A 19,922-nucleotide genomic window follows, 5' to 3' on the forward strand; every position below is an offset into this window, starting at 1 on the left:
GTTTTGGTTCTTTTGATCTAGATAAGACCATTTTAGTTAAAAATATACCATGGTAAATATTGTTACAATAAAATAAAAATAAAAAAAATAGAATGTGATTTTCCTTTTTTGCCAAAACGATTGACAGATAATTATAAAATTAACATAAATATAATTTGTAGACAATTTAATAATATTTTCTAGAATTAATATTTTTTTGAAGGTTGACAAAATGGAAGCAATCAAATAATAGCATTTTTTATATTGCTTGATTAATAGCATTTTCTAGTTGATTTTAAGTGACATGGTCTATCTTTTAACAATTTGCCACTTAATTATTATTAAAATTTTTACATGTGAATTTTTAGGGAAAAATTGAACTTTCAATGATGTATACACGTATTCGTGTTCGAAATCAAACTCCTTTTAGATATTTCCCCATATCCTAAGTTTTAGGGAAAAAAGATTCAATAATTAAATACGTACAAGTAACTTTACCCGAGTTCAAGCGTTATAAATGGCAACTGACTCGTTCTATGTTTACTTTGAAATCTAGTACATAATAAGAAAGAATGTACTAGCAGCAATAACCGCAAATAAGATGAGAGTGTCTCTCGATCGTTTTCTCCATGTTAAACCTTTGACAACAAAAAACAAAACAATTAGGAAGTTACTGTTATTAAGAAAACTAACAGAAGAAATCTCCGAACGAAATTATCAATTAGACACAAATGAAGGGAAAATTTATCACCAATTAGCTCCACTTTTCATTGAACATCACCAAACAAGGCTCGTTGGGAGCCTAACAAGGTGCGAGTTGATTTTAAGTGACACCCTCTATCTTTTAACAATTTGCCACTTAATTATTATTAAACCTTTTTCCATGTGAATTTTTATATTTGAAATTTGGACTCCTTTTAGATATGTCCCCATATCCTAAGTTTTAGAGGGGGGGAAAAAAAGATTTGATAATTAAACACGTACAAGTATCAGTACCCGAGTTCGAGCGTTGTAAATGGCAACTGACTCGTTCTATGTTTACTTTGAAATCTAATAGATAATAAAAACGAGTGTACTAGCAGCAATAACACAGAGAGGATGAGCGTCTCTTGATCGTTTTCTCCATATTAAACCTCTGAGGACCAAAAACAAAACAATTAGGAAGTGACTGGTGTTAAGAAAACTAATAGAAGAAATCTCCACAGGAAATTATCAATTAGACACAAATGACGGGAAATTTTGTCACCAGTTAGCTTCACTTTTCATTGAAGATCACTAACCAAGGCTCATTGGGAGCTCAACACGGTGCGAGTTGCTCGAGCTTGACCAATCATGTCATCTATCTATAGAGAAAATTTGGACCAAAAATATATCTGCATGTTACCATTAAGAAAGGAAGTCACATAAGAAGCAGCTCAACATTCTAAGAACCACATTATAAGTAACTTTTGGAAAATAAATTAACTAAAAAAAAGAAATATTAACGTCCCAAATTCTCTTAGCCTAATGTATAAAATCATAAAATATATCGTTACTTCGTTAATGCTATATATATATATATATATAATTGTTATGATTAAATACGGTTCCTAAAAATAAACATTCCGTTATCATTTCAACAGAATTCTTGAAAACAATCATCGTCACTTCGAACAAAAAGCACCAAATATCTATACAACACAATTCTTCTCAATTACTCTGTATGTGGAATTTGCAATTGGATGTTATCGGAATACGAAGGTCACAAATAATTAGAATTTAGAGATCCCAAATCAATCAACCGTTCTGCTTCGCTGAGAGTTTATACAATCTGCATTATCGTTGGTATGTGATTTTACATGTTCTTGTCATATATCTGTGTCTGAATTCATCATTTAGGGTCGCAATCTACAAGTTGTAGGTTAGTTCATGGTATTGTGAGATTGAACACAATCACATATTACGAATTATTCGTTGATTGAGACAGATAGGACCATGATTTGTGACCAATATTTATCTCTTGGACCGTAATAACATGACTGAAATTTATTTCTCTGATCATATTATGTCTCTGTGACAATGATTTGTGTATGCGATCATAATTTCTATCTGTGTCAAATACTATCTAATATATCAAATGTGACCATAGCTATGAGCTTCATCTGAATGAATTGTAACTGGTATTGGTATTTGTGATCAACATTTTTCCTGTGCAATTTTGCCGAAATGAGATATATGCACGTTTGCTTGTTGCATCATTCATCCCTAGCCTTGATTGATCATAATTGTTGTTATGTAAAATTTGTGGAAACAGCGGTGACAGAATTTGGTTTGGATCCTACTACGGTGGCTATCATAATGAACTACGTATTGAACATTGATCTGTCTCCCGTAAGAATAAATAGTGACAGTAATGTTTTGTCATACACGACTCTGAAAGATATGGATCATGACACTTACAAATACCCCCATAAACATTAAGGTAACAGTTATTGAAATAGGAAAACAATCGGTTAGTTTTTCAATGGCCGAGCTAGTTGCACTTCATGTGTAATCTAGTAGATAGGTATTTAGTTACAAGATATATCATCTGATATATGTAAACCATCAGGTCACATTGATGAACATGTGGTCACAATTGTGTCTGCTCCTGATGCTAAGAATATAGAAGATTGCAGAGTGTTTTGTAATAAAGAAGTTCTAAAATTAAACATGTCTTTCTTTGCCATACAAAACATGTTTCAAATTGTGTTTGTTCGATTAGATAAGGAGTATCTTGTCAATTAGTTACATGATGAGTGTAGTTGGATATGCAAGTCTTCAAAGTTGGGAAAAACATAGCTCTTCAAGATTTGAATAATTACTGACGGCCACACACGAGCTTCGAACATTGTATTAGGATCTCATAAGTAAGTGTCAATATTTGTCTTGTCCTCTTGGATCAAGCATATGAATACATCATTGCATATCTATACACTCCAAACAATGTATGTAATGACATATTACATACGTACGGGTTTACTTCGAACTAAGTTAAAGTATGGAGATCTCGAGAAAAAACTTTAATAATCAGGGATGATCCAATAGAATCATTCACGCATGCAAATCCTGGAAAGATCACAGAAGTGAAAGTTGATAGTCACAATATATTCAAGTATTACATCATGGCACTTGGTAATTCGATTCGATGATTGGTCTATTGTAGGTTTGTAATTGTTGTTGATGACACGTACTTAAATGGATACTACCGTGATATTCTATTTACAACATGTACACAGAATGCAAATAACAGTATATTTACACTCACATTTGGAATTTGATATAATAAAAATGATAGATCCTAGACCTGTTTTTATGAAAACTTGAAGAATGCTTATGAAAACAAGAAATGATAATGTTTTGTATTAGATCACCACAATAGTATAAAGAATGCAATTGAATGTGTTTATCCATGATCCTATCATGAGATTTGTTCATATCATCTCCTACAAATCTTGAAATCCCATTTTGGTAATTCAGGTCACAACTTAATGGAAGCATTTAATTCAACTATTCGTTCGTGTATACACTTTGATAGAGCTCAAGTACAACATGCAACAGTTAGACACAATCAACGAGAAGAATAGAAGTTACCTGATAAGATATTACTTTCAATCATTAAATAATGTCGCAGTTGTTGTAGATCTTGCTTCCAATATCACATTGAATGCGGATAATTTGATCTATCTTATTATTCCTATCTCCTTTTAATGATGATAAATGTGGCTTGACACCATTCAGCTGCATAGTTATATTTGTATTCTTCCATTAGAGTTCAGAGATTTGGCCATTCAACTCCTTCTCAACTGTTCAAGCACCTGTAATTGAACAATACATATTCCTTCACTGAACATGATTGTGACCTAGGGTTGTCAACATATTACACTAAATTTGCAAATTTTAAACGTAAAATATGTAATAACCTACATCTGATTGTAATTCATCATCTGCATGTGTTCCCTATAAGTTGGTTGGGATATGTACATCAATTGCTTGTGGCTTCGTTGGTTAATGGCCTGGTTCTTCAAAACTTATTAGTCGTGTAATCATACAATGATTATCAATAATTGTGAACTAAATGTATTAAATGTCAGTTATTATTGTGATGGCACAGTGAATATTATGACATTATGCATGTGACTTGGGTTTCGTGTATGTGATCAGTGAATGCAAGTGAATTGTTTGTAATGTGACTGCATATTATGATGTGCAGTTCATTTGTGACCAAAATGTATATAATTTGTAACCTTCAAACTATGTATTATGTCTTGTGACCGGGAGTATGTGATAGCTATGTGAAATTGATGTTTTGTATACTACCAAACTATATTTACCAGCAAAGTATTTAACACTTACATTAGAATAGGAGAAGACATTTTCATCCAATTTAGCTGCGGACGACTATTTATCAAACATCTAATTCATAATGCAGGGGGTACCTATTTCCCATCCTATTGGTCACAAGTCCATTAAGGCTGGGAATGGACTCGTAAATCTAGACTTGAAACGTTACCAAAAACCTTTTTAGTCTATAGTGGGGACTTTTATGACTCAAACCGTCTTTCAAAGATTTTATACACATCTCCAATAAATCCTTACCCCTGGAAAACTTCTCCATCACATCAAAATCGTATACTAAAGCAAACAAATAGTTTCAACAACCTACTTATAGGACGTAGAGAACATGTAGGAGGTAATGAAATATAAAACCCTAAGCCTCACAAAATTATGACTTGTGACTAAAATCGCATGTATCTGTTTGCAATCTTGAACCACATCTCGTTAAGGTTTTATTGTTTCACCTCCCTTAACAAAAAGTAGTGTATTAGTTGGGATTACACAACAATTTCGTAGCATTCCATGTAGTACAAGAAACATGTGTCTACAAGAATAGCCCTTTGCTCGTTAGTAATGGCATACTCATGTTTCTCTACTACATGGAATGCCACGAAATTGTTTCATGCAGCTCCAACTTATACGCTATTTTTTTTTTACAACCAAATCCTAATGAGATATGGTTCAAAATTGCAAAAAAAATACATGTGATTTTCATTGCATGAGTTCTGTTTAGTCACAAGTCTTAGGTATACTTGTAATGACATCAGGAAAAGGCTAGAGAATGTTCCATCTAGGATTAAAGAAATATATTTTGGAGATTTGAAACTAGTTACAAACGTAGATGTGCAAGATGTATTCGTGAATGTGTTAGACATAGATGATCATGATGTTGTGAGGTTTAGGATTCTATATTTCATTACCTCCTACTTGTTCTTCATGTCCTACAAGGTCGTTGTTAAAAACTATTTATTTGTTTTGGTGGAAGATTTTGAAGTGGGGATGACAATTCGAACTGTCATAATCAAAAAATTGCAGTTAGTCGAATCAATGGCCCAATAGGACGGATATTATATTTGATTTTAATGACCCGGTTTAGGACGGGGCGGTTATGGTATTTGTGCCATTGTCCCGCCCCGATCCGATTACCCGTTAAAACAAAAAAAAATTGAAAAAATTAGACAATTAGGCTTTCCATTATTCATTCTAGTATAATTAGTCTAGTCCAAATGATATGGCCCATTACCAACCCATTAAGTAACCTAACCCAGTTACCCTTACCCACTAAGTACTAAACTTACCACAAAGAAGATTAGAATCAAATTCAACAAGAGCTTTGCCAACAACCATCTTCACAGTTCACTCTTGAGTCTTTCTCTGCAATGTTGTACCAATTTTTTCTTCTCTACACCATGTTCTTTTTTGCTCACCATCGCCATCCCCAAACCGATTCATTATGTTGATAATATTGTTTGTTAAGTTCAAAATTTTCATTTGAGAATTGGGCTATTATTTACATTTTCATTTGAAACGTTTGTTTGCTATATTAACTTAATATTATGTTTTTGTTTTCATTGACCTTTTTTCCATAAATTATTTTTTCCAATTTGACTATTGGATTTATAAAAAATGATTTATTTTCATGATTATTAACGACCCGAACCGAATCGAGTCGAGATATGAACAGAGCCAAACCGAATCGACTTATATAGTTATGGTGCAGTTATGATATAACCAAAGAATTAGCGGTTCGATTATGGTTTTGACCGAACCGACCCCGAATTGAACCGTTGTCAACCCTATTTTGAATTGATGAATATGTTTCCCTGGGTAACGATTTATTTGAGATGTCAATAAAATCTCTGAAAGAGGATTTGTGTCATAGAAATCCCCATTATAGATTGAAAGGTTTTATTTCCCCACCTTACAACAAAATTTATGAGTTCATTCCCAACTTTAAGGGACCTATGACCAATATGATGGGAAATAGGCACCCCACGCATTATGAATTGAATGTCAAATAAATAGTCTTCTGCAATTAAATTGGACGAAGATATCTTCTCCTACCTATTTGATGTAAGTGTTTAAATACTTTGTTGGTAAATATAGTTTGGTAGTATACAAAACATCAATTTCATATAGTTGTCAAAGATCTCCGGTCAGAATATATAATACATAGTTTGAAGGTTATAAGTTATATACATATTGGTCACTAATGAATTGCACATCACAGCATGCAGTCACATTTCAAATAGTTCACGTGCACGAACCCCAGGGTTACATGCATGATGTCACGATATTCACTATCTCATCACAATAATGACATTTAATGTGCTTAGGTAACAATCACTGATGATCACAATCAATGTATGATTACATGACTAATAAGTGATCCAATTATATCGTGGTCACATATTCAAGTACATGACATCGATCCGTTTGACTTTGAGATGGCAGCTCTATATACGAGTGGTGTTCCATACAAAAAATCAATGCAAAAATACATACCAAGAGACATACATTTTGTAGAGTCAAGCCATGCAGGCTTGAGTCCTACTGTCTAATATGATAAATCTAGCACAAGTTTGCTAATGATTACCGATGGACGAGAAGGTCATTCAAGCGACGTTGAGGAAGACAATGAGGATGATTTCATCGATACACCACCAAAACGGCAAAAGACATCTATCTATTTCCATTCTCTGGTCAAATAGCAGATAACAAAAAAATATTATCTGATGGTGGCTACAAGCACATGACGCATATATCCCAATCGAGCAACAGGCAACACATGCAGATAATGAACCACGATTAGATATAAGTTGCTACATATATACATTTGAAAGTCACAAATTCTGTATAATATATTAATAGCCTTAGGTCACAATCATGCTTATTGTTCAATTACATGTGCTTGAACAGTCGAAAAAGAGTTCAATGGTCAAATCTCTAAACTCCGTTGGAAGAATACAAATTTAACTGTGCAGCTCAATGATGTCAAGTCACAGTTATCATCATTAAAGGGAGATAAGAATAATAAGATAAATCAGATTACCCGTATACAAAGTGATATTAGAAGTAAGATCTACAACAACTGTAACATTACTTAATGATCAAAAGTTATATCTTACAAGGTAACCCCTAATCTTCTCGTTGATTGTGTTTAACTGTTGCATGTTGTACTTAAACTCTGACAAAGTGTATGCACAAATAGCTGAATTGAATGCTTACATTATGTTGTGACCTAATTTACTAAAATAGAATTTCAAGTTTTGAAAGAAATGATATGAACGAATCCCATGATAGGCCCCTGGATAAACAAGTCAATTGCATTCTTTATACTATTGTGGCGATTTGATGCAAAATACAATCCTTTCTTGTTTTCATAAGCATTCTTTAGGTTTTCAAAAAATCAGGTCCAAAATCTACCATTTTTATTATATCCAATTCCAAATGTGAGTATAAAAATACTGTTATTTGCATCATGTTGTGTATAGAGTATCACCACAGCGTCCATTTAAGTACGTGCGATCAACAATAATTACAGGCCTACAATGGACCCATCCTCGAATCGATGTACCAACTGCCATGATGCATTACTTGAATCTACTATGATTATCAGCCTCTACTCCTGTGACCGTTCCAGGATTTATCTGTTCAAGCATATAAAAGTAGCCTATTAGCTGCTTGAATGATTTTGTTGGATCACACCTTGATTATTTTTAGGGAGTGTTTGAGCCACATTATTTTGGTAATAATGCATTCTTGAATAGTGTATTGATGGAAAATGTGTGATTAAAAAATAAGACAGTTTTTTATTTGCGTGATATTATTTTATTGAAAAATGCGTGATTGAAATAATGTCAAATCACTGTTTAAGAATGCATTTTTTTGGAATAATGTGGCTCAAACAGGCCCTTAATGTTTTTTTCTCTAGATCTCGATGCTTTAACATAGTTCACGGTAACCTCGTACGTATGTAACATGTAGTATACATCATTTGGAGTGTATATAGTACGCAACGATATATACCTTTACTTGATGTAAGAGGACGTGACACATGTTAACACTTGCTTGTGAGATCTTAATATTATGTTCGAAGCACTTGTGTGACCATCAGTAATCATTTGAATCTTGAAGAGCTCTATTTTTCCCAACCTTGAAGACCTGTATATCCAACTATAGTCATCACATGAGCACTTGACAAGATACTCTTTCTTGTCTAATCAAACAACGACAAATTCAAACATGTTTTATATCGTAAAGAAAGACATACTCAATTTTAGAACTTCCTTATTACGAAACATTGTCATCTTCTATATTCCTATCATCAACAATGGACATAATTGTGACCACATGTTTATCAATGTGGCATGATGATTCTACAACTGCTTCACATATATTAGATGATATATCCTGTAATGAAAACATTTCTCCACTAGATTATACGTTAAGTGCAACCGGTTTAGTGATTAGAAAACTAATGATTGTAGTCCTATTTATGTTGCGGTTACCTCAATATTTATGGGGTATTTGGAAGGGTCAAGATCCATAACTTTCAGAGTCATGTACGACAAAATATTACTATCACTATTTATACTGACTGGAGGTAGAACAATGTTTAATACGTAGTTCATTGTGATAGCCACTTTAGTAGGATCCAAACTGAACTTTGTCACCGCTATCTCCACAAGCTTTACATAACAATTATGATTGAGCAACACTAAGGATGAATGTGCTCCATACAACAAGCCAATTTTTGTAAAATTACAAAGGAAAAATGTCGACCACAAATACCAATACCAGTCACAATTCATTGAGATGGAGCTAACAGCTGTGGTCACATTTGATATATTGGATAGTATTTGGCATAGATAGAACTTATGATCACATGTACAAATCATGGTCAAATAGATAAATTTTGGTCACAGAGACAAAATGATCAGAGAGATAAATTCCAGTCATGTATTACGATCACAAATCATGGTCACAAATGCAAATTTCTATCATAAATTATGATCACATCCACATTCACATTTGCAAAATTTGTATGCAATCGATATGTTCAATAAACGACTAGTTTGTAATATGTGATTGTAAACTATCTCAAAATACTACGAACAAACCTACAACCTTTAGATTGTGACCACAAATGATGAATTCAGACACCGACATAACAGGAACATGTAAAATCACATACCAACAATAATGCAAATTGTATAAACTCTCAGCGAAGCAGAACGGTTGATTGATTTGGGGTCTCTAAGTTTCGATTATTTGAGACCTTCATATTTCGATAACATTCAATTGCAGATTCCAAAGGCTGTAATCGCAACAAATAATGTCATATAGATATCTCGTGCTTTTTGTTTAGAGGTGACAATGAGTAGTTTTGGAAAATTCTATTGAAATGGTAATGGAATGTAAGCACCGGTGATATGGCATGTTATTCAATTGGTGAATAAGTTAATGGTAGGTCCATGAATTTAATGATTCACCAATTAAATGTTGTGCCACGTCACCGATGCTTAGGAGATCATTTTCATATAAACCCTATTTCTTAAATTTGAAATGATGTATGCTAAAAACTTGAGTTATGTATTGTTCCTTTTGATGAATATCATATTTGGGCTGTGCAATTTGTATGAAGTTTTGGCTCTGTTTGAGTGAGTAAGTTGGGAAGGCATATCTGTTTAAGGAAGATATAAAAGAAAATTGATGTATCACAATATGTTAGGCTAGGTTATTTGTACGGCTTAGATGAGAATACTAGCAATAACGCAGAACAGTAACTACACTTTTTTTTTTTCAATTTATGAAAAATCTAAAATTAAATTCTCATAAACGCTATCATAAATTGTACGAGAAGAGTAACCTTTTATAGTGCTGCTGCTGCTAATAAGGCTGAAATTTGGGTAATTGGGGCTATCTTCATAGGCGTAGGGCTTATGATACAATTTGATGGTGGCTTATTGTGATGGATGGAGTGTATATATGGTTTGGAACTTGAGCGGGTTTGTATGGTTGAATGCGGAGGATGAAGGGTTGGTGAAAGGAAACAAATTGAGTTTTGATACCAAATTGATGCATGATGCGTATAACTTGTTAATGAACAATTAGAAACCAGAAAAGAAACGGGTGGGTGCAAAGAAGAGAACAATTGAGGATGATAAGAAAATCAATTTTTATTTATATATTATGGTTGTTTGAATTACATCGTATACGCCCCTTTATATAGATTTCAAAAGACCATATTCTAAGTAAGAAAATACTATGAAATCAAACCAAATTGTGTTTCCTAAAATGAGCTTCAAATTGAAGCAGAATGCAATAGAATAATTATAGAAGGGAAAAAGGAAGATAAGAAGAGAAAGTGGTGTAAAGAAGAGAAAAATTGAAGCCAAGAGGAAAATCAATGTTTATTAATATATTTTGGTTGTTTGAATTGCATTGCATAAGCCCGTTTATATAGGGTTTCGAAAGACTCTATTCTAAGTAAGAAAATAATATAAAATCAAGCAATAATTGTGTTTTGTAAAATAAGCTTTTAAATTGAAAACTATATAATATAATCTCTTATAATATTGCATGACATTCTCAAACTTCATCACCGATGAGACAAATTTAATCAAAATTTCCTTGAGATTAATGAAAAATCTAAATCCCAATCTTGGAGTTTTCTGTCCAAATTGTTCGCTGTCAGTAAATCATGAACTCTAACAATTTATTCGATAAATCTGTTTCAGGTTATTGGCCATATAATATGAAGAGTTTCATTGTGACAGAATGAATTTGCCTTTACAATCAGTAATCTGTTTTAAGTCGTACACGAGATATGCTTCCATGTATGGCAGCTCTTTCGGGTAGCAATTGTGCTTCTGAAGACATACTCCCAGACACCTGCATAAATTCATTTTGCAGCATACGAGACAACGGAAACATATTTGTTTGTACCAACAATCCAAGCTAATTTTGTCGCCTTATACTCGTGGTTGCTGATATCATCTCTTACAGAATTTAGTAGCTCTGCTTGTTCCCTCATTGAGTACAAGTTTCCTTTTATGTGTTTAAATTCCTGAAGAAATATCTCAAGTGATCTCCACGAGAATACTAAAGAGAAAGAAACACAAAACAGGTACATGAAATATATGCAGAAAATATGCACCAAGAATAAGCAGAAAAGCTTCAAAACCCCTCTGCACAATGCAAAAGTTTCAAATCAAAACAATGTAAAAGCATTACAAGAATGGTGATAATCAGTAAAACATAGTAACCATAACAAGTTTTTTTATTTTATTTTATTATAATCACTAAATAGAAAAGCCAACAGCCAAAACATTCACTTAAATAATGCATAATTGGTATAATAAATATTTTATAGAACTTGTCTTATAATTAGCAGTATGTTCTAAACACATAATCGTACAACACCAATCCCTTTCATCCAATCTGCTCAATGATATGCATTACTATCCTATTTAATTCTCCCTAAAGTTAATAGAGAAATCAGACCATGGATAATTTGTACAGTTCCAAAAGTTAGCGCACTCTCTACTTCAGCGAGATCTTAATGAATATTATGGGCTCCTAGCAATCCTTTCAGCTTCGTAAATACTACTCAACATGCTCTTACTCTCAGTTGTTAAGATTAGGCAGATAAATTCCAATGCCCCTCTTATTGATCTTTTATGCTACAAGTCAGCAGCATTTAAAGGTAAAATTGAAAAAACTGTAAAAAATATAGTGAACTGAACAACTTGACCTTGGACATCTGAGCGAAGTGCATAAAACATCATGTAAAACAGCCTCATGAAACTTCGCAGAACTCAATCTCCGCAAGACAGACAGCCAAAACATAATTTTTCCCTTTATTTAGAAAAAAAGATGGGTTCAATTTCACATCTCATTCGTTCAATAAATGATAAAGGTAATGTAAGTACAAATCTAGAAGCTTTCACCGAAACAAGTTACTTTCTAAACCTGCATATTGCTTATTCAATGTATTATGTATTCATCTTGTCAGAAGTAAAAGCCATTTGATTCATGTAAACATGGGATAACCCATATTGATTACAATTTCCCATTTAATAGTAAGGACTTCCTTCAATAAATAACACCATACAAGCATTCATTAAACAGTCTACATAGAAAAGATATTAGAAGCACAGAAATGGGGACTCGTTAGAATGATTCTTATCCTGATCCTTATGAGCATGGTAAAGGTGATAAAGGTCCATAATTAACAAACAGACTATAGAGTTATTGATGGACATTACACCCCTTGATTATGAATGGATCAATCTCAACCTCCAATATATATAGGCATTATCATTTCTATTTTCTACAGCAAAATGATTCAGAATGATACATGGGAAGGTAGATAACTAGAACTTATTTAAGCTTATGGCTTTTCACCAATCTCAAGATACAGATCATATTAGCAAGCCTACTTGAGTTCCTGCTACATAGCTTGGTTTTTATCAAACGCAAGTTCTTATCCATGAAGAATGAAATTAAAATTGCTTCTACAAAAATACTTTCTCCATAGAAATATCCAAATTGATAGTTTTTGTGTTGTTGTAGTGATGAGATAGGATGATTGAGGATGTTTTGTATGGAATAATTTTGGAGGTAAAAAATAGTTGGCTTTTTATTGAAAGTTAATAGTTTGGAAGATTTTGGTAGAAAGTAATTTGGTGGACAAAGTGAGTAGGAGAAAGGAATTTTATTAGAATGATGATGGCTTACAATAGCTTGAGCTTTGTCTAGCTTCTTTTTTTCTTGCAAACAAATGAGGGATCATGCCCTATTTATAGACTCTTATCATATCTTCTAGAGAATTCTACAAGTGTCTACAACCTATACAAGATTTTTTGGTGTCCAAGTTACTCTAGTGGAATCTAGACAATTCTAATTTTTTATTATACTTGCTTACCAAGGAATTCTAGGATATTGTAGGCAAGTAATTCTAGATTTTTCTAGAAATGAGCATCATTAAATTTATCACTCCTCCTTGATGCTCATTTCGGTAACTCCAATCATTTCTCGTAGTAGCTCGAACTTTGCTCGTGGTAGCGCCTTCGTGAATATGTCCGCCAATTGTTCTTCAGTTTTGCAATGTTTAAGTTCTATCTCTTTGTTTGCTTCAGCTTCTCTGATGAAGTGATACTTGATGCCAATATGTTTTATTCTGCTGTGAAATACAGGATTCTTGACCATTGCTATAGCTGATTTGCTGTCGCTGTAGATCTTTATTGCTTCATTTTGTGGCTCTCCCATATCTTCAAGTATGCGCTTTAACCATATTGCTTGACTCGTAGTCATTGCTGCTGCAATATACTCTGCTTCAGCTGATGATTGTGCAACCGTTGCCTGTTTCTTTGATGCCCAAGAAAATATTCCCGAACCTAGTGTGAATGCATAGCCTGATGTGCTCTTCATATCATCTACTGATCCTGCCCAATCGCTATCAGTATACCCAAGTAGTCTTGAGTCAGGCGTAGACTCATACCTTATTCCATAGTCCTTTGTTCCTTGGAGGTATCTTAGTATCCGCTTTGTAGCTCCATAGTGAACCTGACTTGGATTTTGCATAAATCTTGAAAGTAGGCTGGTTGCATACATTATGTCTGGCCTTGTAGTAGTTAGATAGAGTAAACTTCCAATTAAGCTTCGAAATTGTGAACTATCTGCTTTTGGAGTACCGTCTTCTTTTCTGAGTGATTTGTTGCTATCCAGAGGTGTTGCTACTGTTTTGCAACCTTCCATCTCGAACTTTTTTAATAGATTGGTGGTATACTTCTTCTGAGCTATAAATATCCCATCTTTAGATTGAGTTACCTCGATCCTAAGAAAATAGTGCATTAATCCCAGATCAGTCATCTCGAACGTTTTCATCATATCTTCCTTGAATTTCTTGATCATCTTCTCATCATTCCCTGTGTAGATGAGATCATCAACATATAAAGAGATCATAAGTGTACTATTTGTACCTTGGTTTTTAATGTATAGAGTTGGTTCACTTTGGCTCCTCCTGAATCCTTGCTTAGTGAAGTAGTTGTCAATTCTGTTGTACCAGGCTCGCGGAGCTTGTTTTAATCCATATAGTGCCTTCTTTAGTTTGAAAACTTTATATTCTTTACCTCGAACCACGTACCCTTGAGGTTGTTCCACATAAATTTCTTCTTCAAGATAACCATTAAGAAATGCCGATTTGACGCCCAGCTGGTAAATCTTCCACCTTTTCTGTGTGGCTAGTGCAATTAACGCCCTTATAGTTTCGAGACGTGCAACAGGGGCAAATGTCTCAGTGTAATCGATGCCAAACTGCTGTGAGTATCCTTTGGCAACTAGTCTTGCTTTATGTTTTTGAATTGAGCCATCAATATTGAGTTTTGTCTTGTAGACCCACGTAACTCCTATGACTTCTTTATCTTGAGGAGGATCTACAAGCTCCCAAGTATTGGTTTTCTTTATCATTTTTATTTCTTCATCCATAGCATTTCTCCATTCTGGTTGTTTTGAAGCTGCTTCATAGCTTTCAGGTTCTATGATCATCAAGTTGCATCTTTCATATATTTCTGATAATCTTCGTGCCTTTCTTGGCGATGATTCTGGTGAGTCAACTGGTTCTTCTATAACTGTATGCTGCGGAGACTCTGGTTGATTGTTCTCCTCAACATCACTCTCCTGCTTTTGTGGTTGTGTAAGGGTGCTGACATCTTTTTTCTCAATTTGACCAGTCTCCCAATTGTAGGTGGCATCTTCATCAAACTTTACGTCTCGACTTATAATTAGCTTCTTTGTTCTTAGGTTATATACTCGATAGCCTTTTGATTGAGTACTATAACGTAAGAAGATTCCTTTTTCACTCTTTTCATCCAGCTTACCTCTTTTCTCCTGAGGTATATGTGTGTAGCAGATGCAGTCGAAAACTCTGAGATGTTTTGCTCATGGTTTTCGTCCGCTCCATGCTTCAACTGGTGTTTTGTCGTGCACTGCCTTTGTCGGACATCGATTTAGTAGATAGACTGCAGTGCTTACTGCTTCTGCCCAAAATGTTTTTGGAAGACCTTTCTCCATCAGCATAGCTCTAGCTGTCTCCATTACTGTTCTGTTCTTTCTTTCTGACACGCCATTTTGTACCGGTGCGTACCCAACAGTAAGTTGATGCTCCACTCCTTCATCTTCACAAAACTTGTTGAATTTATTTGATATATATTCCCTGCCTCTGTCGCTTCTGATAGTTTTGATTTTGCAACCACTTTGCTTTTCGACATAGCTTTTGAACTTTTTGAAAATCTCAAATACTTGGGATTTTTCTTGTAAGAAATATACCCATGTCATTCTAGTATAGTCATCTATGAATAGAATGAAGTACCTGTTTTGGTTATGTGATGGAGTACGCATCGGGCCACATACATCCGTATGTATCAACTCCAAAGGCTTTTTGGCTCTCCATGCTTTTCCTGATGGAAATGGTTGATGGTGATGTTTCCCATTCAAGCATCCTTCGCAAATTTCATCAATTTCTTTTATGACTGGTAAGTCTCTCATCATACTCTTTTGCTTCAAAATCTTTAACCCATGGAAGTGGAAATGTCTAAATCTTTTATGCCACAACCATGACTCATCTACTTGCACCGCCATTGCCGCATTGTCTGCGTATCTCCATTGGATTGGAAAGCATCTGTTTTCCCGCTTTTTGACGTTTGCAATTACCAGATGTTTATCTTTCTTATCATAAATTGTCCAATAATCTCTTTCAAAATGTATACTGTATCCTTTTTCCATCATCTGACCTACACTTCGTAGATTTTGATCTATAGTAGGGAATAAGAGAACCTCATTAATGTATCTCTTGCCCTTTTTTGTATCAACGGCAATAGTACCTTTACCTGTAGCCTCTATAAAATTTCCATTGCCAATTTTTATTTTTGTATTTATTTTATCGAGACTGCAGAAAATACTTTCATTCTTCGTCATGTGATTACTGCAGCCACTTACTAGATACCACGTATCTAATTTCTTTTCAGAGACATTCTTCGTGGAGGCATAAAATAGATTTCCTTCTGCCTCCTTTTCTTCAGAGAAATTAGCTTGATGATTTTGTTTAAGGCGACAAAATTTCTCTTCATGTCCAAATTTTCTACAGTTACGACATTGCGGTTTACCTTTAAACCAACAATCTTTCTCCTGATGACCTTTTCTTTTACAAATACTGCATGAAGAATACTTGTCGCTTTTATCAACTTCTTTTCCTTGAATTTCTTTATTTTTCAAATTCTCTTTAAATTTTCTTTCACCTTCTTTAGATTTTTGAAACCGCATATTAAGTTTCGATTGAAAAGCGTTTTCTATCTCCATTTCATAGCGCATTTCTAATCTTTTTTCATGAGCTTCTAATGATCCCATTAATTCTGCAGCTGTTAATTCATCTATATCCTTGGATTCCTCAATAGCTGCAATAATTGGATCATATTTTTCTGTGCAAGTAATTAAAATTTTTCCAACAACCTTCTTTTCGGGAACATCATCACCATAAGACCTTAGTTGATTTACTATTTCATCTATTCTTGAATAATAATCTTTTGTAGTTTCCAACTCTTTCATTTTTAGATTTTCAAAATTCCTTCTTAAAATTTGAAGGCGGCAAGTACGTACCTTGTTACTGCTGTAGAACTCATCCTTCAACTTATCCCATGCTTCTTTCACTGTTTTGGCTCCCATAATTCTTGGAAAATATGTATCCGTCAAGCTCATTTGTAGAGAAAGTAATGCTAGAGAATCTTTTTGTTGATTCTCCTTAAGTTCCTTCTTTTGTGCGGAAGTTAAAGTGGAAATGTCATCTGGGTTAGTATACCCATCGTTGACGACATCCCATAAATTTTGAGCACAAAAGTAGGTCTTCATTTTGATAGACCAAAAATCATAGTTATCCCCATTAAATGTTGGGATAGGAATTGATGAGCGGAAAGCGTCTGCCATCATATATGCGTATGCCCAATATCAATCGAACGTGGCTCTGATACCACTGATAATTTTTGTGTTGTTGTAGTGATGAGATAGGATGATTGAGGATGTTTTGTATGGAATAATTTTGGAGGTAAAAAATAGTTGGCTTTTTATTGAAAGTTAATAGTTTGAAAGATTTTGGTAGAAAGTAATTTGGTGGACAAAGTGGGTAGGAGAAAGGAATTTTATTAGAATGATGATGGCTTACAATAGCTTGAGCTTTGTCTAGCTTCTTTTTTTCTTGCAAACAAATGAGGGATCATGCCCTATTTATAGACTCTTATCATATCTTCTAGAGAATTCTACAAGTGTCTACAACCTATACAAGATTTTTTGATGTCCAAGTTACTCTAGTGGAATCTAGACAATTCTAATTTTTTATTATACTTGCTTACCAAGGAATTCTAGGATATTGTAGGCAAGTAATTCTAGATTCTTCTAGAAATGAGCATCATTAAATTTATCACAAATGTATGAGGTAAAGAGGTTCCCGGATTTTTTATCTATGAATTTGGGACATTGTTTTGGATTAAAATATCCGACAAACTATACAATCCCTTAATGAGAGTGGCTTGATTACATTTAGCTAGATCCTCAAAATTCACTTCAACATACAGTACTCTTTACCTGGTGCATGGACTTCTTGGGCTACATTCCCTACATATGGTCAAATATTATGAAGAAATACAAACATGCTTGCATAGTTGCAAAGGATAAATTCTTAAACCGGTAACCTTGGTAGCTTACAGCCATCAATAATCTTTTACTTCTTATACTTAATAATTCTGCCTGAGTATCTGTTACACAATATGACCGCTTCCTTTCTGTTTCTGTAGTAAAGAAATGATCTTTTTTATAACCAAACATCATTTTTCCCTTGTATTTATCCTTTCCTTTGTCCTAGATGAAAGAATTGCATATTATAAATTTCTACCAGCTGAAACAATTACATAGGATTGCATTCAACCTGGGTAATCTCCTGCAACATGTCCCTGTCTCTTGCAAGCTATTAACTGTAGTAGTAGTAGGGGCCAAAGATGCTGCATATTGACTCATAGAATCGTTTGTATCCAGTAGCTTCTGAAGCAATGATTGAATCTCCATTTCCATGGACTTCCATGACCTACTGGAGCCAGAAGTTGATGAACCAGCATCCACGTAACCTAAAAACCTAAGAAACCATAAAAAGCGCAAGAACTGGAAATAAATTATCTCGTGATATAAATAGAGGATTTCTTGTTTGGAAAAGCAGTCGGAAAATGTGTTGTTCTATTTGTCCCAGAAAAACTGAAAATGCGTTGCTCTATCTGTCGTAGAAAAGCTCCTTAAGAGGCAAAAATAAGTACCTTAACGCTCATGATTCGAAATGTCGTATTTTAAATAAATATGTAAAAACTTACAAAAAAATAAAACAGATACACAATCAATAGACGAAAAGGTATTGAAGTTGATTTACAACAAATCTTTTCTCTGCCCCATGGAGGGCTTGCTCTTTTAGATGACATCAGGGAACTTCGTCTTTCAGTTGCATCTCTAGCCGTTTTCCATTGCATTAGTACAAGTTCGCTTATTAAAGTAGAGTTGGGTGATATATGACCATTATATACAAGCATAACCCTCATGTCAGTGATACGAAAATATTATTTGGCAGATCTTTGGGCTAATTTACTGCTAATAGTTATGTGAACTGTACGACCTAATTTCAATTGGACAGGTGCAAATAAAAAGAACACCCTACGGACAGTTTAGTTGAGATTGTTATAATAAACAGCCTGAAACATTTGAGTACAGTCTTACTTTATCGCTTATGTCATGTCTTGGAATGATCTCTGATACGTTGCAATTAATTTTCCTTACTTAACTTAAATGTGTCGTCTTAAATAGTATTATGACAAGTAAGGGTCATTTCTCGCAGAGGATTGATTCAATTATGTCAATTACATATTAAAAAGTAAAATTAATAATAATATACGAAATGGATTAAATTTGGGGTGGGGGGGTTTGGTTTGTTGAACTAAGGAAAGTGATAAATTTAAATTAGAAAAGACTTGAAATTTGAAATAAACAAATTGGATCTTGATTGAATGTGAAAAAATATGATTGGGAGATATTTCATCACCACGAGAATGATTTTCATGTCAATTACCACTATATATTTTCATTCTCAAGATTAACAACAATTCGAGAATAATTACAAGCTCAATTACCTCAATCTCTTCTTACATGTTAGTCAAATAAAACAAGCTCTTTACTCAACCCTATTTATTAAACAACCTAGAACAGCTCTCTCGATTTAATTTAAGAAACGCATTATGACAAAAAAGATGAATTGAATTAAGGGTAAACTCGCAAGCTCGGTTTACCAACTTAAGTGTTAATCCACATACATTCAATTGAAAATTCTTCATAATCTATTGAAAAGTAATTGTTACTAGGTTTTAGAATCAATAACTATTACGTACTACTAATCCCAAAATAGCATTCATTGAAACAACTTAATCATTTAGTTGTACACCTAAACAATCAAAAAGAACAAAATAAATATTTAACACAATGGAATAAACATATTAATCAAG

General features: G+C 33.8%; 1 pseudogene; it reads right to left on the reverse strand.

Annotated features, from left to right (window-relative positions):
- Positions 1-519: 519 nt before the first annotated feature.
- On the reverse strand, positions 520-18,968 carry LOC111373374 (annotated as a pseudogene).
- Between the last annotated feature and the right edge of the window lie 954 nt (positions 18,969-19,922).

The sequence above is a fragment of the Olea europaea genome, unplaced genomic scaffold (assembly GCF_002742605.1).
Source record: "Olea europaea var. sylvestris unplaced genomic scaffold, O_europaea_v1 scaffold112, whole genome shotgun sequence".
In the NCBI taxonomy this organism is placed as follows: domain Eukaryota; kingdom Viridiplantae; phylum Streptophyta; class Magnoliopsida; order Lamiales; family Oleaceae; genus Olea; species Olea europaea.